The 20,172-nt window shown below is 44.4% G+C and overlaps 2 protein-coding genes and 1 long non-coding RNA gene across 3 annotated transcripts in view; 2 read left to right on the top strand and 1 right to left on the bottom strand.

Moving 5' to 3' along the window:
• LOC144986910 (uncharacterized) overlaps positions 1–20,172 on the top strand; it is an 85,645-nt gene that overhangs the window by 5,227 nt on the left and 60,246 nt on the right. The window lies entirely within an intron of this gene.
• Positions 1–20,172, bottom strand: part of LOC144987744 (uncharacterized) — a 202,143-nt gene that overhangs the window by 166,852 nt on the left and 15,119 nt on the right. The gene's annotated exons all lie outside the window — the stretch shown is intronic.
• On the top strand, positions 1,757–10,349 carry LOC144988425 (uncharacterized). The gene is made up of 2 exons (XR_013652345.1): positions 1,757–2,049; positions 8,308–10,349. It is a non-coding gene; the product is annotated as an uncharacterized LOC144988425 (long non-coding RNA).

Genomic DNA, 20,172 nt, shown 5'->3' with positions numbered 1-20,172 from the left:
ACACAAAAAGTACCATGTAAGTACTAGGGTTGGGCGATGTCCCTTAAATTGGCCGTTGACGATGTTTGCTGTCAACCATCGGGATGGCCGATGACATCGTCGGGGGGGGGGGGTATTTTTACATTTTTCGTTCTTATATAACTGCTATTCGTTTTTTTGCTTTTTTCATTTTATTTCCCAACTAATGACTAATCCGCGATGATCCAGTATAAACTGAGGGAAGTGACTTTAACAAAAAAAGTAACAAACAAAATAGAAAAGAAGTAGTCCGCTCCCGCACTTCACTACTGAAGTGGACCGGCGGAGCGCGCAGACTTACAGCTTTGTGTTTGAGGGGAAGGGAGGGGGGGTGCTTTGTTACATGAGCGCTATGTGTGTGAGATTTAAGACTGCGATCCGTCCCGCAGCTCTAGGGGTACAAGCAACCGAACTCAGAACCGGGTCTAAAAGTGTGTGTGTGAGCACAGCTCGGATCGTCAGCACACACAGCGGTTTGAGCTTCAACGCAGAAATGTCGCTCAGTCCTTAGAAAAAACATTCAAACAATCACGCGTATTTGTGTTTCCAGTCGTGTCCCGACTAAATAAAGGCTGATGTTATTCTTACATGTTTACGTGCAGCCAGTAAGCAGCACCACCCAAAGCTAATGTTGTTAGCCCGTGTTAGCATACTGCTAATCCTGGCTTCGTTCAGAAAAAGCACTGACCACACGGATTAAAATTCAAATGATGAGCGAACAGGTGTTTCATAATAACCGTAACATTATTAAAAGCACGTTTAGAAGATCGTCTCGTATTTTACCGAGCTGACATGTCAATGTATATAGCCGCTCGGCGCTGTTTAACATAGTTTTGTATTGAATTGTTACATACAATAAAGCTTGAAAAAAAAAAGCCGCTTGGCGGAATTTATATCCTTCCGTTTTCAAACCCTACTGCGCATGTGCGAATGATTTATTCCGACGGAAAGTGTGACCTTAGTGAACGTTTTTATATTCTGAAAACATTTTTCTGGTTCCATGTACACGGTTGGATTCTAATCCGACCATTGATCCCATCAAGATATTTTGTACATGTAACCGCGGCTTATGGTGTCGACGCGCAACGTGGCGGGGGCGTGGCATCACGATGGTGGTCTCTCCATCGGGATGTCAGTCACCCATCACGATGGACGATGATATCGTCCATCGGCACAACCCTAGTAAGTACCCAGTAAAGTCCCATAGAAAGTACCATGTAAACACACTGTAAGTACCCAGTAAATTCCATAAAAAGTACCATGTAAGTACCCTGAAAGTACCCAGTAGTTACACTATAAGTACCATGTAAATACCACTTAAGTACACTGTAAGTACTGTACTGTAAAAGAAAGCGTTACCGCTAATTCTATGTGTGTGTTTTTTGTGTACAGGCTTTAGGAGACTCATTTTTGCAACCTTCCAGCTCACACTGGACAATCAAATCATTAAATACGTACGGGATTTTTAATTTTAATTTTAAGCTTTTTAATGGCTATTTTATCATATTAAACCTTTTATTTTTTAAATTATTTATTAAATTACCATTTTAAATAATGATTGACACATTTATTGAATAATGTATTGGTGTATATATTCATTTCAATCAGACTCTTCCGGTCCTCCAGACTCCTCAGACAATTTCTCCAATGATCTCAGAGTTTATTGATGCTTGACAAAACCCAAAAGTCCTGGAAATGTATAAAAGGCTCCTTGTTGTGTTTGTGTCCCAGCAGTTCTCCCCAAGCATTGGATGACTAAAGAGGAAGATCTCTGCAACCAGCAGAGGAATTTCAGAGTGGAAGAAGAGGAACCAGAACCTCCACAGATTAAAGAGGAACAGGAGGAACCAGAACCTCCACAGATTAAAGAGGAACCAGGGGAACGCTGCATCAGTCAGGATGAAGAAGGAAACAAACATGAAAAATCCACATCAACTACAGATGAAGAGACAGACCCACAGAACAGAGATCAGAGGAAGAGGAGGGACAGAAGTCATGTCCAAAGTGTGGACAGCTCTCGCATGTCAGCAGGTCAGTGTGACTCTGAGCTTCAGCTCCACGCTGTCGGTATGTTCACTTCAACAAAGGTCATAAGGGTTCGCTGTTACTGTGACCCCGCCCACCTTTATAAATACAGCTAGGTTACGTCATCCATGGTCAACACTGACCGACAGAGGCCAACAACAAGTATCTAGAGCAGCAGAAGTTCACAACAAATTTGCTTCTGAGTCGTGGGCGGGACTGTTGACATGGACCAAGCCTGAACTGAGTCTTAGCAGGAAGCTCAGCAGGGTCTGAGTTGACGAGATCCAGACACGGTGCTGGATTGTTTCTCTTTTTATCCTCAGCAGTATTATGCTGCTGAGTTTGGTTGTTTTAGTTTTTCTTTTCTTCCTTTAAACTGCCGCTATTGTCGGTTTCTAGTAAGCCTACTTTACCTCTAGGTTGGCGTTCTTGTTTTTGTTATTGTTCATCCATTTTCTTAGCCCACTATTTCCAGTTTGGGTCACGGCTACTGATGGGCGAGGGTTGGGTTGGGGGACGCCTGCCTCGGGAGGCTTGCTGGCGAGCAGATGGGAGAGCAGTGGCTGTCCCTTTGGTAGATTGTTTACATGATCAGCTTTTGTCGTCTGGCAACAACAAAATGCGCCTGGAGCTCGCCGTTGTTTTTATCTGTTTTTTATTCAACAGAACTATGTTAAGAAGTTCACTTTCCTGCTATGGGATCCAATATCCTAAACAGTTTGATTCTTTTTTAGTTTCTTAAATGAGCCTTAATACACATGTTCACTTTGTTGTATCGATGTTTCTGGGCTGTATATGCCTGTGACCATGTGACGTATTTTTGACAGTAAGTTTGTGTTGTTCTGTAGTGTTGACTCAAAGTACTTCAGTCCTCCTCTTTCTTCACCAATGCTCCTTGTTACCTCACTGTTCCACTTGAGTTCCTCTCTTTTGCACACAGATACTTTTGTTTTGCTATGGCTGCCCTGCATTCATCTCCATCCACCTCTGTAGGTGTTTCTCCACCTGGTTTCACTACAGATCACAATATCTTTGCAACCACGGGGAGATTCCTGTCTAATCTCATTTGTCAGTCCGTCCATCACCACAGCAAACAAAAAGGAGGTCAAAGCTGATCCTTGCTATAGTCCCACCTCCACCTTGTGCTCCTGTCATACTTAACAACACATTTTCAGCTCTCGTATATGTCCTGCTCGCCCCCAGCTTACTTCTCTGCCACTCCAGACTTCCTCATATTAACCACAGTTCCTCCCTCTTTAGTGTTTTAGATCTACTCCGGATCCGAGGTCGACAACCTGGGACATGCGTGCTGCAGTAAGCACTTAGCTCTTCATGAAATAAATAACTCATTCTGAAAAACAGCAACATGAAATAAAAAACAAAGCTACTTTGGAAAATATTGATTTTGAAATCCGAGCTTCTGAAAAAAGATGTAGTATTATAATAATAGTCCACATGATTAAAATGAATATTTTAAAATGCTGTTTTAAAATAATAAACAGGTTTTTAAAGCAAAATGAAATATATTGAATAATATAATGGCTAATTTAAAATCTGTCTGCAGGTTTTTCACAATTTGATGATCTTTTTATATATTTATGAGAAATTTATTGGTTGATTGTGTGATTCCACACGGTTATTTATTGATTAAAATATTTATTTATTTAATTATGAACAGTATAGGACTTCATACATTCATGCAGCGTCGTTACTCTGACCCCGCCCACCTACACAAATACTGCCATTCTTTTTGCATTTTAGATGCAACAAAAGCACCTTGACAGAATGAACTTGCACTAAGTCAGGGGTGTCCAAAGTTTTTTTGGTGAGGGCCAAATACGGAAAAATGAGCAAAGGTCCGGGCCGCACACAAAAGGTGACATATTGACACATGATTACTGTGTATTTCTAACTCACCTTTAATGTGAAGAACATTGCTCTCAGTGGGAGCAGTGATGCTGATCTGTGCCACATAAAACAAGCGCACGTCAAAATGAAACATTCACTCAGACAATCATTCCAACCAGGCAGTTCAGAACGGTTTTATTGAGCAGCTGAAGCCAGCAGATCTTTACATACGTAGCCGTTAGTGTGGTTGACTGCCAGAGTGCACGATTTTGTAGATTATAAAGAGTTGACTGTTTTCTCAGAAAAGTAGACCCAAAAAAAGGGCTTATGGATGACCGAGGACAATTTTAACATTAAACGCACACAATTTAAAAAGCTTCATTTTACAATTACACTCTGTGACAAAATATGCAGCTATGAACAAAAAAAATTCCAAAAACAAAACAACAAGTTCTTTTTTACATAAAGGAAATACTTTTTAATAGTTCAGAATGCTATTTATTGAAATTCTCCGTCCTCCGAACACACAATATATCGACCCCCCCACACCTCCGCTCCGTGCTCACACACCCATCTCCACCTGCATGAGTTCCTCCCCCTCTCTCTCTCGTGGCATGCGGGGCGCTCAGCACACACCCACTCCGCAACACACTTTTCTGTGACCGACTCCATCTAGTGTTGAAACTGAGAAGTGCAACAGCACCACGTGCGGGCCAAATTCAATTATATTTTCAAAATTTGCTGCGGGCCAATAAAAACAGACCCGCGGGCCGCAGTTTGCCCGCGGGCCGTAGTTTGGATACCCCTGTACTAAGTCATAAGCCCGTTCTCATAATTTGACAAAAGATAAATAAACCAAAATAACTTATTCTTCCGTTTTAATGGTTGTGAAGATTTTGAATAATTGTTGGTATTTTGTTCTGATGTATCCAATCCTATTGCTGTAGGTATGATATACCACAAATGCGGTACTTTTGGTTTTTAAACAAAGAAAGTATTTCAACTTTGACCTATTTTCCTTGTGTTGATAATGATGAAGATAGATGAAGAGACACTTCTTGTCCTCAGAACGTGAAGGTTTATTGTCTTATATGCCAACTGTCCACGGTGGGCAAATTACCGTATAGATACATATATATGTATATATTTACAGAACTCGTAGATGGTGGTGCTGTTGACACGTAGACCAAAGTTCCCTCACCTTAGCCATGGTAAATTTAAGTGGTCTATGATCCACATATTCAATGACAGAATGTCCATTAAGCGAAATAGGAAATGTTGAGTTGCCAAAGACAGAGAAAGCAACTCGCGGTCAAAAACACTGTTCTTGTGTTCCTGACTCTGAAACTTGCGGCAAAAAACCCCCACAAGAGTCTGCAAGAGGCACAATGTCCACCACTTGCTGCTCTACAAAAGTACAAACCGCTATGTCTGAAGCGGGTTGTAGTCAGTGCAATCTCAGCATCTACGCCTGGAGCACTTGGAGAGCAGCCGTTGCTAAGGCTGACTTAGCTTCATCAAATGCAGCAACGCAGTCTGGTGTCCAATCCACAGGGTCTGTGGTTTTCTTGGAACACAAGGCATCATAAAGCAACTGTAACAGGTGGGCAGCCCTGAGAATGAACAGCTTATAGAAATTCACCATCCCCAATAACTCCTGCAGGGACTTGACCACCACTGGATGGGGGGAATTTTGCTATGGCCTAGACTTTGGTGGGCAGCGGAACTGCACCCTGCCGAGATTTGATTGCCCAAAAAAATCAATCGCAGTCAAACCAAACTGGCATTTGGCCGAGTTAACAATAGGGGTGTGACGATGACCTCATCACCGCATCACCACACTGTTTTTTTTTATAAAGTTCTGCATATGGTGCGTGATTCGAACTATAATCGCACTATAAAAACACATTCATCTTTGCTGATAATTAATAAAATAAATAAAGCTGCGGTTGCAGGAGCAAAATATCTTGATCGGATCATTGGTCAGATTAGAATTCAACCGTTTACATGGTTCCAGAAAAACGTTTTCAGAATATAACAAACGTTCAAACGTGCTTTTAATAATGTTATGGCTATTATGAAGCGCCTGTTCCTTCATCATTTTATGTTTAATCCACGTGGTCAGCGCTTTGTCTGTTGAAGAATGGAGCCATAAATGAAGCCAGGATTCGCGGGATGCTAACATGGGCTAACAACATTAGCTTTGGGTGGTGCTGCAATCTTCATCCTGGCTGCACGTTAACATGCGGGCATAACATCAGCCTTTATTTAGTCGGGACACGACTCGAAAAACAAATCCACTTGATTGTTTGAACGGTTTCTAAGGACTGAGCGACATTTCTGCTTTGAAGCTCAAACCGCAGATAGTCTCCCTGGATGGCATAAGTATTGCCCCCAATTCCACAGTTAGAAACCTTGGGGTTTTATTTGACCAGGATTTATCATTTAAGGCTCACATATCTCAGGCTTGTAGAACTGCCTTTTTCACCAACGGAATATTGCTAAGATCAGAAATATAAATCTAAGAGTGATGCAGAAAAACTCATCCATGCGTTTGCTACGTCTAGACTGGATTACTGTAACTCCTTGTTAGCAGCGTGTCCTAAGAGTTCCTTTAGAAATTTCCAGCTTGTTCAGAACGCAGCAGCTAGATTGTTAGCAGGAACTAGCAGAACAGATAACATCACTCCTGTGTTAGTTTAGCTCCATTGGCTCCCAGTTGAATCTAGAATCAAGTTCAAGATCCTCCTGTTAACCTATAAGGTATGGCTATATATCCTATATAAAGGACCTCATAGTCCCTTACCACCCAATGAGAACACTTTGCTCGCAAAATGCAGGACTGCTTGTGGTTCCTACAATTAGTAAAAGTACGGTTGGAGGTAGAGCGTTTAGCCACCAAGCCCCTGTCTTATGGAATAAACTCCAAGCTCATGTAAGAGAGGCCGACTCAGTTTCTACATTCAAAGTTAGACTGAAAACATTCCTCTTTGGACAGGCTTATTATCAGACTAGTTAGTATTTAGAGATTATTTAACTTAATGTTAATTTGTTTAAATTAAACTTAATAACAATGACTATTTGTTTTTAGTAGGCTGCTAGAAGTTGAAGCTTGGGTAACTATGGTGCTCTGGGGTTCTTTCCTCTTTTCTCATCTAGTTCTACTCCCCTTCTCTTTTCTACTCTCCTTCTGTTCTCTATTCTTGATCATTATTCATCATTTAGTTCTCCATGCCTCTTTTTGGTGCAGTGCGATTCATGTACTGTACCTCTTTCCCTCTCCCCTCCTGGGGGGTGGGAGTGCTTCCAGATTCTAGTTGGCTCATTCTTGCCCCTGTTCCTGACCGTGTACCTCATCTCTGGCTCGTCTCTGCTGCTGCTCCTACACCTTGCTGTGGATCCTGTCTCCGGCTCAACTCCGTGCCCCCGGCTATCCCCCCAACTCCGGCTGGATGAAGCTCGTCTGCTGGACTTTAAATGTATAGTTGTAGCTTTAGATAAGTTAGTTATTCTCTAAGAGTTCTGTTAAATCGCCTGTCCGTCCTGGGGGAGGATCCCTCCTTCGTGTGGGCCCCCTTTGAGGTTTCTTCATTTTTTCTGGAATCCGTTTTTTTTGTATTTTTCCTTACCGCGAAGGGGGGTCTAAGGGCAGGGATGTCGAGTTTGGCTTAGTCAGTTTGTTAGTTCATTTTAGTATTTTCCTATTGAATTCTATGTATTCATGATCCTTTTGATCTTATGTTTAACTTTTTCAACTACCGATATGAAGCCAATCGAGACGACTTTTGTTGTAAATTTGGGCTATACAAGTAAAATTTAATTGATTTGAATTGAATTGACTGAATCACTAAGTGCAATAAACAATAACTCCAAATGTGCAATAATTCTTTGAACGGACTGGGACGCTGCAATATTTTTCATGTACCTTGTGCTTTTGTTGTCTAATTTTAACTTTATTCTATTTATTTTTCTATTTTTTTGTCCTTTTTTATTTACCCTGACATGAGCGATGCCAAAGAAAAATTCCAATGTACCTCATGTGTAAACGGCAATAAAACCTAGAGTCTTGAATCTGAGTATACAGTTAGATGACATTAAAGACCTGTTTGTACCATTTATGAATTATTTATCTGCAATTTCATTTCCTTAAATAAAGAAAAATATTATTTTCTATCTTTAGCTGCTTCAGACTACAGATTATTGACTGAAAAAGCTCTACTGATAGGGGGGAGGTGTAGGGGGGGCTTTTTCAGCACAGTTTTATACTGTTGTGCTAAAGGAACAAGAAATTTATTTTAAAAAATTAAAAGTTTTTATTGTGCATATTCTGAATGACATATTTAAAATCATATTGGTACTTAACAATACGTAAAGTCACCATAATATATAAAAGGGCCTCTTCTTGTGTCCCTGCAGCCCTCCCCCAGTGTTGGATGACTAAAGAGGAAGATCTCTGCATCCAGCAGAGGAACTTCAGAGTAGAACATGAAGAACCGGAACGTCCTCAGACCAAAGAGGAGCAGGAGGAAACAGAACCTCCACAGATGAAAGTGGAACCAGGGGAACTCTTCATCTGTCAGGATAAAGATCAGCTTGATCTGAAGCAGAAGACTGATACCTTGATGGAGATTCCTTCTTATGAGGAAGATGAGAACAGTGAAGCAGATCTAAACAATCAGCAGAGCTTTAATGTAACTGATAGTCAGGATCAAGAAGGAAACCAACATGAACCATCAACATCAACTACAGATGAAGAGACAGAATCAACATCATCAACTACAGATGAAGAGACAGAATCAACATCAACTACAGATGAAGAGACAGACCCACAGAATAGAGATCAGAGGAAGAGAAGAGACAGAAGGCATGTCCAAAGTGTGGACAGTTCTCACATGTCAGAAGGTCAGTGTGACACTGATGTTGGAAAAAATCCCAAGAAGGCAAATCTTGGTAAGAAATACAAACATTTTCCACAAGAAAGACTTTCCTCTATCAAGTCTGGTAAAAACATAAGAATAATTACTAACCCATCTGACTACATGGAAACTGGGTCTGATGAAAAATGTTATATCTGTCAAGAATGTGATAAGAGCTTTTGTAACATATCTAAGTTCAGAATTCACAAAAGAATCCATGCAAAAGATAAGCGATTTTCTTGTAAAAAATGTGATAAAAGTTTTAGTCACAGATCTCGTTTCAAAACCCACATGAGAACTCACACAGGAGAGAAGCCTTTTTCTTGTAAAGAATGTAGTAAAAGCTTTAGTTGTGTATTTAGTCTCAAAAGACACATGAGAACTCACACAGGAGAGAAGCCTTTTTCTTGTAAAGAATGTAAAGAAAGTTTTAATCAAATATCTAATCTCAAAAGACACATGAGAACTCACACAGGAGAAAAGCCTTTTTCTTGTAATGAATGTAATAGAAGCTTTAGTCGTACATCTCATCTCAAAACACACATGAGAACTCACACAGGAGAAAAGCCTTTTTCTTGTAAAGAATGTAAAAAAAGTTTTCGTGATGTATCTAGTCTCCAAACACACATGAGAACTCACACAGGAGAAAAGCCTTTTTCTTGTAAAGAATGTAAAAAAAGTTTTCGAGATGTATCTAATCTCAAAAGGCACTCGAGAATTTGTAAGAATCTTTCTTGACAATGTAAGTATTTGTAAATATTTTTCTGATAGATTTCTTTAAATAGGTTTTTAAATTATAATACCTTGATGTCTGTATTTATGCTACATTTTCTTGTTCTTGCTTTTTTACTTAATTCTAAGTCTTTTTTCCCTCTGCTGTCAGTTGCTATGGTGACAAACAAATTTCCCACATGTGGGATCAATAAAGTATCTCTGATTCTGATTTAGTGTAAACTCTAAATTCTAAACATTTCTGATGAGAGGTTGACCTCTCAACCTCTGTACCACAGCAGAAGACTTTATTTTACAGGGGAAAAAGTTCTGTATCTCAGAAAAATAAATATTTTAAAATACGTTTTTAATACTTCTGTGGTGAAACCCCAAAGTTCTAATGAACTCCATAGCAACCGGAGCTTTCATTTCATGTACACAGAGCCACAGGCTGATGGCCTCCATACCATATTGATGTAGTAACTTCATTAGAGAGAGGTACAAGTGAGTATTGAATGTGTAAAAATGACTTTTCTAAAAATAAAAAAACTTGTTGATTTGATATATGAATCACTACAGGAGGTTTTTTGTCCCAACAGCAGTTAGACTATGGAATGACACAGTTTCAGGACTGCTGAATCTGCTGCTGGATTTACTTATTTATTTATGAAGTGTACTTTTACTTCCCCCTACTTTTTATTACTAATTTAACCTTTACTGACTATTTTTTCTAACAGTATATAGCAGTTTTTCTAACTGCTGTATTTCTTGTTTGGCTGCTGTAACAACTGAATTTCCCTCCGGGGATCAATAAAGTCTTGTCTTGTCCTGTCCTGACTTTCTTTGGACAGCTTTTTTAGGTTTTCATCTTCTCTAAGCCACAAAAAAGCAACAAAGTATAGGATCAATAGATTTCAATCTATGTGTAATGATACTAGACAATGAGTTTCAATGCTGACAAAACATGTAAAACTTTTTTCACAAAACTCTGTGCCCGGTGGGGGGCGGTGAGGACTCCGTTAGTTGGGTGGTGGGATACGGTGTCTGGATGGGGCGGGCTGGGGTGCATGTCGTCCGCGCTCCGGTGTGGGGGATGTGTGGTGGGGGAGGTTGAGTGGTGGTATGGCTTGGCTTGGGGGGTTATCTTTTTGCCTGTGCTGGGGGGGGGAGGGTGGCGGGGGACCCAACTCGAGGGGAAAGTTCCAGCTGCGCCGGATGGGGTGCCCATCTGCAGCTGGAGGTTGGATCACTCCTTCCCTGGCTCTGAGACGGGGAGGGGCAACCCTCTTTGGGCCCGCGGTCGCTCTGGTTGACATCCATCTGGCTGCGGGGGGTGTGGGGGGCTTGTTGACTCTGTCCTGTGGGGGGGCTTGCTGGGGGAGGGGGAGCGCCCACTATGGGTATGGGACCTTGGAGGTTTGGCGGGTCGGGGTCTCTATCGATGGTCTCCCTGACTGGTTGGCTGCCCCGGTCCCGTGGAGGCCTGACCAGAGATTTCCCAGGGGCAGCGCCTGGGGGCGGGGGCCTGGACTGGCTCCGAGGGGGGGCTTTCTGGCTCCTCTCTCTCTGTGTGGGGTGGGTGGTGTGGGCATTGGGGTGCCGGCGCCTCGGGGGATGGGTCCCCTGGGCTGAGGGGACCTGGGCCCTATGCTGGGGGGGGGCTGCTTGACCACCGGGGGACAGTCTACCAGCTGTCCCCGACTTACCCCCTTCCTCATATAATCTCTTATTAGGGTGATTGGGGTTCAGCCTTCGATGCACCTTGGGCGGAGGACCCACTACCCGCCAATTTCAACTGTACACCCATAGTACACACACCCTTTACTCCTCAAACTATACACTCCAACACTAGGACCATCTGTCCTCTACCCCTGCCCTGGTAGGGGGCACTGGCCCCTTGGCAACGTCAGCCATGTTCCCTGGGTGCTGGCTTTCTGGGCCCGGCAGACCTCTCTCCATGCAGGAAGAGGGATCCCTGAGCTTTCTGGCATTACACCTGGTCCTTGCCCCTGAGCGCTGGACCTTGCCAAATTTCAAACTGTGGCTGAGCCTGGTCGGGCCATGTTTACATCACTTCTTGTGGACCCCCTCTTCTCCTGGGTGCCCTCCTAAACATTTTTATTTACAGTACAAACGAAAAGTTTGGACACACCTTCTCATTCAAAGAGTTTTCTTTATTTTCATGACTATGAAAATTGTAGATTCACATGAAGGCATCAAAACTATCAATGAACCAGGTGGAATTCTATACATAACAAAAAAGTGTGAAACAACTGAGAATATGTCATATTGTAGGTTCTTCATAGTAGCCACCTTTTGCTTTGATTACTGCTTTGCACACTTTTGGCATTCTCTGGATGAGCTTCAAAAATGTTGAGAAATGCAGAAATGTGTGCTGCAGATCCCATGTTTGCCACTAGAGGGCAGCACAGCAGCTTCAGTCTTTGTCATTGTTGCTGTGTGAGCCTGAAGGAGCTTCAAAGTGAGCTGCAGCTTGGTTCAGACAAACCTCCACATTCACACACAGATGTGATCCTGAAGAAGTCTGAACAGAACATTTCAGGAGAACTCTTCAGTCCAGAACATGAGCCTGCATTGTTCCTGAAACTGGGATCAGAGTTCTGCTCTCTGCTCCAACAGAACCACCTTCATGAGCTCCTGGTTTCTTCTGGATCCTCCAACATTCAGACGCTCTCTGACTGAGTTCATGTCTGCACAGAAACCTTCAGGATTCTCTTCTTCCACACGTCTTTCACTCTGAAACTCTCTTCTGAATGTGGATCATCTCAGTCAGACGTTCAGCAGCATCAGAGCCGTGCATGTGCTCCTCCTCATGAGTCCTGAAGCTGCACCGTCAGCTGCAGAGCTTCAGAGCTGCTTCCTTCTCAGACTTTCCACTTTCTTTGGCTCTCTGGCTCTGATGCTGCTGCTGCTGCAGAAAAACCAGCAGCTGCAGAAAAACTCTGTAGAGACTCACAGAGAGAGGATGGAGGCAGCAGATGAAGCTGATGTAGACTGGCAGCTGATGGAACTGAAGCACTTTCTACATTCTAGTTCCAAATGTTCTACAGAATCAATCAGAGGTTGAAAGTCTTCCTCAGTACTCGAGTACTTTAGTTCAGCAGCTCCTCTTTTCCTCTAAGGTGAAGCTTCATGTGGACGACTTCTTCTTCTCTCCTCTTTTCTGGAGCTTGGGCTCCATGCAGTCTGATCAGCTCTGATTTGGGCTTCAGTTGATGTTTGTGATCAGGAACTCTGGATTCTTCTTAAAAGGAGACGTTCTGCCTCTTTAGCACAGAGCAGAACGTTGATCTGATCTGTTGGAAGCCACTCCATCCTGAAGCTGCACTGCTGAGTTCCTGTCCACCAGGGGGCAGTGTTACGGCTTTGCCTGCCTTATTATTCTGCTCATCTGTCAGGTTGGGACTACCAACACACAAACATTTGACCTTTTCAGTTTATAAAAAAGTTTGTTAAAAACTTTGGTGACTTTCAGATTTATAAAAGCATTTTTTATCTTTTATTTCTGTAATTATTGGTCTAAACTTTTCTTCCTGAAGGCTGAACTGCAGCTTTCCTCAGGTCTTTCATTTTCTCCATTTTTCTCTCCTTTTCTTGGCTTCCAACTCACCAGGCATGACCTAGACGGCGCCCTCATGTGGACGGATGAACACATGACAGAGGGGAAGGACAGAGCTGCACAGCAGGGACGAGCAGAGACCTTTGGGTCACGTGGAGCAACAATAAAAACAGTAGAAACTCCAATAAAACCAATAGAACCAGACTGGAAAAGCTCAAAAAGTTCAAAAAACTTCTTGAAAAATGCAAAACTATATGAACTCTGAACACTAAAGACAAATAAATGGTAATTAAAAACCTTTCTGGATCAGAACCAACAGAAATAACAGGTTGATGCTGGTCAGACGTGCACACACAGGACCCTAGGGGGGTTTGAACACCTGCCCTTTCTGCCTCCTATTCAAAAGTGTCCTCTTTGTTTTTAATGAACATGAATACATTTCTGTTCAGCTGCGTCCACACTGACCGCCTCTCTTTCACCGTGTGGATAATTCTCTGCTCGCCGTCTGTCCACAAATGTGTTCCTGAGCTGGACGCCGCCTGTGGGCGGAGCTTCCAGCTAATGTTTTCAGCCTGATGGCGACATGGAGCGGTGTCTGTGTTTCTGTCATTTCCACTGCATGAAGACACGGATGATGCTGAGAGGTCAGGTTTCTGGATGATGAAGAGTTCTCCAGAATCATGGGGAATCACGTCTCCATGTCTGGATCCTTCAGATTCTCTCCGTTCAGTGATCTTCTCTCCTGATGAGTCTGAAAGACGGACGCTTCCGCCGTCTTTCCGTCTCTCTGAGCGACTTTGAAGGCTTGCTGTCCCATGTTAACCCCAGAGGAAAACTACAAACCAGAGTCAAAGCAGGGACCTTTTTCTGATGGTCTCCATGGAAACCAGAGAGCTAAAGTTCAGGAGATGATCAGGCTGTCTTTCCATCAGCAGCTCTCTGTCTGGCCGCCAGCTCTCCTCCTGGAGCCGCATAGCCAGATCAATGCTCCAGCTCCATGGGCCCTGCAGCAGACTGAAGGGTGAAGCCGCCTTTGGCCAACAGCAGGCAGGACGCTTCCTGAAACCCCGCTGCCCCCAAAGGGAACCAGCAGGTGAAGAGAATGAATGGAAGTTCAGGAGAACCATGGATCCATTCACTAGATTGATGTGTTTTCTACCCGCTGTCACTCAAACCGTCACGCTGCTGCCAGACCTTCACGCCACGCCCACCGCTCAAATGGCGCCGCAGGACCTCAGATGGCGTCTGTACCATTGACTTTTTTTTTTTTTTTCTTTTTTTTTTAACTTGTCCTGTCCAACAGCTGGGCAGACAGATGAGAGCTGAGGGCCTCTTGTGTTGGACAGATTTTACTTTAACAGATTTTACATCTTCAGACAAACCAAAGGTATGTCTGAATAAACCCCTTTTGTAATTGAGGCCAAACTTTATTAATTTCAATCATGTCTGAAAATCTTTGGTGTTGGACCGGACGGAAAAGGAAAGAGGGGAAGAAGAGAGAGGGACGTTAGAGAGGGGGGGGGGGGGGTAGGAGGGTGATAATAGGAGGGGAAGGGGGGTAAGACCATGAAGCAACATAGAGCAGACAGGTTTACTGGTTGTTAATTATGGTAAAGTTCAAATGTAGTAAAAAAAAAAGCAGAGCCTGTCCACACACACACTCAAATGTTATAAACACACCTGCTAGCTGCAAAAATGTCCACCTGTCGACATGTACACAAAACAGATAGTGTTCACACGCATACTTATGCCTTAAAACCAACTAGTGTGAAATATTTCAGTCATTCAGTCATGCAAACTGTTAGTGCAAAGGTGAGCTAACACCTGTGCTCAGGTGAATGTTTATGTTCTTCTAAAATGGATGGTGGAACGTGAAAAGAAGGAGGGAGAGTGCCCATCCATCCCCACCCCAAGACCCCCACCGCAGCAGCAGCGGCAGCCGGAATCCCCCCAACGCCACACGGGAACCGGCAGGGAACAACCGCCGCCCGGGCGACCAAGCCCGCCACCCAGGCCAGGGCCAGCAGGGCCGCCGCAAGGCCCCCAGAGCCAGAGAGCAGGGAGGCACGGAGGGAGAGAGAGCGCCGCCCCAGCCCAACCAGGAGAGCAGCCCCCCCGCCGCGCCAGGAGAACCCAACGCAGGGCCCCACCGGAGAAGGACGCCCACAGCCCCAGACGAGCACCCCACCACCACCCAGGAGTTCCGGGCATCCCCCCGCCCCAACCCCAGGTACGAGCCAGGACCCCCCAAGGGAGACCCGCTCCGCACTCCAGGCAGCCATCCGCCCGGCCCACGGTTGGTCCAGGGAGGAGCGACGCAGGGGCCCGCCGCCCCCGCCCAAGAGGGGGGAACCCCGGGGAAAAAAGAGGGCCCACAAGGGGTGTTGTAAATATGGCCCGACCAGGCTCGGCCACAGTTGGAAATTTGGCGGGGCCCAGCGCTCAGGAGCAAGGACCAGAACCCACCCCCCAGGGACACGAACACTCCCGGCTCAGATGTAATGTGAACCCCCCCACCGCGCGGAGAGAGCACCGCCGGGCCCAGGAAGCCGGCACCCCGGGGACACGGCCGCCGTTGCAAAGGGGCCCGTACCCCCCACCAGGGAAGAGGCAGGGGACAGATGGTCCTAGGTCCCACCTTCCTTGCATTGACTTAACATTTAGAAGTGGCCACGCCCACCGCTCAAATGGCGCCGCAGGACCTCAGATGGCGTCTGTACCATTGACTTTACATTGAAAGTGGCCACGCCCACCGCGTGAATCCCGTTGGGTGTGAAGCAGCTTTCCAGATGAATCCAAAAGTGTCTCCAACCCCCCAGTTTGGTATCAAACCATTTTCTTCTGAGCTGCAGCTCGTGTCTTTGCAGCTCCGCTCGGACTCAGAGCCTCCAGACGTTCAGGTTTCAGAAAAACGCTCTAAATGAGTCCAGGAGTCACTTTGGACTTTAGCCAGACGTCTGAATTCAACACAGAGCAGATCCTGCAGGGACAGGAAGCTGCTACTAAGTCCAAAATAAAACAGCAGGGGATTTTCAAAATAAAGGAAGAGTATTTGTGGTGAGGTTACAGCTTCCTCATTCCGGGTCTGACACTAAATGTTTCTGTTGAACAGAATGTTTTCTGATTGGTTTAGCCTTCTTTCCACTCTGGATCCTTCAGGTTCTCCATCTTTCTGGATCCAAATCCTTCCAGTCACAACAACATCCTGTGTTTAGAGGATCAGATGCAGAAGAGAATCCAACATAGAACCGGAGTCACACTGGATCCAGCTGTCAGGAAGGGGAGGAGCCAAAATGCAGAAACTGGACTCAGAGGCAGAAACGTCAAGATTTGATCAATAAACAGAAACAGGAGAAAATCCATGGAGAAACCAAAAACTGATGATCTGACAATGTAGACCTGAAAACAGAGACTTCTACTGACTGAAGACAACAGAGATGAAGACATGTGGATGATTGACAGGAACCTGGAGTGACTGACAGACAGAACACCACCAGAACCACTGAAGAACGGACCTGCAGAATCCTCACAGCAACAGCAGGAGAACATTCATTCTCAGTCAAACTGTTGCATTCTGGGAATGAAAGCTGGAAGACAGGGCTGCTCAATCCTGGTCCTAGAGATCTACCAACCTGCCTGTTTTCCAGATCTCCAAGCCCTGCTAGCTGCTGATTGGCTCAATCAGATGTCTCCAGATTCTGACTGGATGAACACACCTGGTCCAGGTGATCAGCAGGAAGGAGTGTAGGGAGAGCTGGAGAACAGGCAGGTGGTAGATCTCCAGGATCCTGTTGAAGCAGCTGCATCACAGTGTGGTACAGCAGCTCAACCGCCATGGACCGCAAACGCCTGCAGAGAATCCCCAGGACTGCTCTTCCCTCGCTGCAGAGCATCTACAAACGCAGGATCCACAGTAGAGCTGCCTCCATCATCAAGGACCCCACCCACCCCCAACCAGGTCTGTTCTCTCTCCTCCCCTCAGGAACTCTTTCTTTCCCTCTGCCATCAGACTCCGTGACAGGAGTAACAACAAACTGCATTTTGCACATCCTCAAGAACGGCTTTCCATGAGTTTCAGCAGCAGGAATCCTCTGCTTTCCATCATCCTGAAGACGTTTATTCTCACAGAGATTTCTGCCACAGGCTGGTTTCTGCTTTGACTGGATCAAATGTTTCCTCTGAAGGTTTGGAGTTCAAACCAATGTGTTTCTACTGAACCATGAGAGTCATTCGTCTGAAATTCACCTCCAGATCAGCAGGAGAGTCAGGAGGAAAATTCACTGTTTCAATGCAAACTGAACCGACTGTTTCAGTCAGTAAAGTCAGTGAGCTGACAGATCCTCATGAAAGGCTCAGAAAAGACGCTCAGAACTCCTCATCTTCTTCAGGTTTCAGGGATGAAGAAGAAATGCTTTTCCCCAAAACTTCTCTCCTGCTTCATCCCACTACTGTCAAATAGGAGCTTCTGGTTTCCATGGCAACGTCTGATGAAGACCAGGAGGTTGTGTGGAGTGAGACTGGAACATTGATGTTTAAAATGAAACGACTGTTTCTGCTGTCAGAAGCTGCAGAAAGAAGAGACTCAGCGTTTTCCAGCAGCTTCTTCCTGCAGAAACATCAGCAGAAGAGAAGCAGCAGCCATGAAGGGACTGAGAACAGACGGACATCCAGCCAGAATCCAAGCAGCACCTTCATCCTGATGAAGCTCCGCCCTCTGACCTTCATCAGTCATCTCCAGGCTCCGCCCCCAGTCTGCAGCAGCTTCATCTGCTGCCTCCATCCTCTCTCTGTGAGTCTCTGCAGAGTTTTTCTGCAGCTGCTGGTTTTTCTGCAGCAGCAGCAGCATCAGAGCCAGAGAGCCAAAGAAAGTGGAAAGTCTGAGAAGGAAGCAGCTCTGAAGCTCTGCAGCTGACGGTGCAGCTTCAGGACTCATGAGGAGGACCACACTGCAGCGCCTCCTCCTCCACCTTCCTCTTTGAGGCAGCAGAAGCTCCTCCTCCACCTGCAGCTGGACCTGGATGTTCTCTCAGACCATGTGGCCTCATGGATCAGAAGGTTGAGGGTTCAAGTCCCTTCATGGTTGGAGGCAGAACTTTGTTTCTAAATCAGCAGTTGGTGAAGCTTCAGAGACTCCCACAGTGAGACACCTGCTGGCTGTTCTTTGTAACTGCATCTGTCAGTTATCATTGTCATATAGTTGTCATTTGATTGAATTTCTGATCCAGACAGAAATTCTGTCTGGAATCATTTCACACACAAACAAACGTGAAGTTGTGCTTGTTTCTCTGAGAAAATGCAATCAAATGTGTGATAATGGTCAATGTAAATGTTTAGATAAAGGCTGTAGGGGATTCAGGGATTGTGGAGCGGTTGTTGTTTCCTTCTGGTTCCAGGACTGTGACTCACCAATATATATATATATATATATATATATATATATATATATATATATATATATATATATATATATATATATATATATATATATATATATATATCCTCATTTCCTTTACACAATCTGTTTCCATCATTTGGATTTTTCATAAAAACTTGAGTTAGAAAAGAATTGTTGCCCCAAAATGTCCAGTTTGAATAGTCTACAGTTTGTTGTGTTTGGTTGCTAGGTAACAGGGTCTTTAATGTCTATGATGTCATGGTGGCTTTCAGAGTTGAACTCCTGAAAATGACGGTAAACATTTGGATTGAACAAAAATGGGATTGAAGCTCATGCTAAATCCTGATCTCAATGCTGAAAAAACCTCCTCCTAGATTCTGGTTGTTTGGAGAAGTCCTCCTCTTCCAAGAATTCCTGAAAAAAGCCCTCATTTCTCCTGACCATCTTCAAAGCCACTTTCTGCTTTAGTTTAGTCCAAACTTGCTTTATGCTGACAACATTTACAGCTTGAATCCATCTGAAGAATCCAAGGAAACAAACCAATCTAAGTCTGCATTCATGCCACTTCAGAACCAACAAAGCATGTTTCCAGGACGCTGACTTACCAATAGAACTTGGGATTTCCTTTGCAGAATCCTTCTCCGTGTGTTTTCCTTTGTTTTTCTCCCCAAAACCTAAAGCAGAGATTTTTGCTGAGCTGCAGAACAAACGTCTGACTGCTTTAACCGCCGTTGATGGTTTGTTGTGTTTCCCTCTATAGCTGCTATGGTCTTGGTATGGTTGCTAGGTAACGCTGTCTTTGATGATGATGACGTCAGAGTGGCCTCTAGAATGGACTTTTTTCTTGTGGAACCAGGAGCTGTAACCTTTAGGGCACTAGGACCCAGAAAGAGGTCCAGGCAGTGACGGTGTTCAGTGACGGACTGCGCAGCCGCACTTCCTCCAAACGCCACTATTCATGCAGCGCATGGAGCGCCAGAGTCCAAACGGGCTTAAGGCGCTTTGATAAAGCGCTCTGGAATCCAGCTATGGTGTGCTAAACGTCAGGTCCAGAATGGAAGATGCCATCAATGAAGTCTGTCTGTCAGCAGCAATCCAACGCTGATGGGGTTTAGCTTGTGGAGGATTTGAATGTTCATTTGCTCTCAGGTTGGTTCTGTGCTGGAAGCCCCAACCCTCAGTTCAGTCAAGTTAGAAAGATGCTAACCAGCTGTTCCTTCTGTCACCATGGAAACACGGACCGCTTTAAAGTCGGACAGGATTTTCACGGAGCGGACTTCTAGACGTGGAGGATAAATACTCCGAGATGAATTCATCAGACATGAATCAAACAGTCTTTTCTACATAGAACAGAATGAAATCCACTGTGTTTTAGCAGCGTCTGTAGCATCACAGAGACGGTGTTTCACCAAAAACTGGGACCTGTCACAAGTTGACAGTCCTGACAGAGCTGCAGCTTTAATGTCAATGATATAGAAGAAGAAGAATCCAAAACATTGGACTGTTTTCATGTGATCACATGGAAGCAGAATTAGGAAATCTCTAGGAAATCTGTCCTTGTTTTGTCAGCATGTTTGAATTGGAGTTTACAGTTAGACGACAATAAAGACGTGTTCAGACCAAGAAATTACTTTGATACTTTCTTAAAGCAAATCAGAAAGAGTTAAAAAGTAAAAGAC

This window comes from Oryzias latipes, chromosome 2, assembly GCF_053564925.1.
Source record: "Oryzias latipes strain Hd-rR chromosome 2, Olatipes_Hd-rR_3.1".
NCBI classification, from domain to species: Eukaryota; Metazoa; Chordata; class Actinopteri; order Beloniformes; family Adrianichthyidae; genus Oryzias; species Oryzias latipes.
The sequence above is the reverse complement of the archived record's forward strand: the minus strand, read 5'-3'. Positions and strand labels throughout refer to the sequence as shown.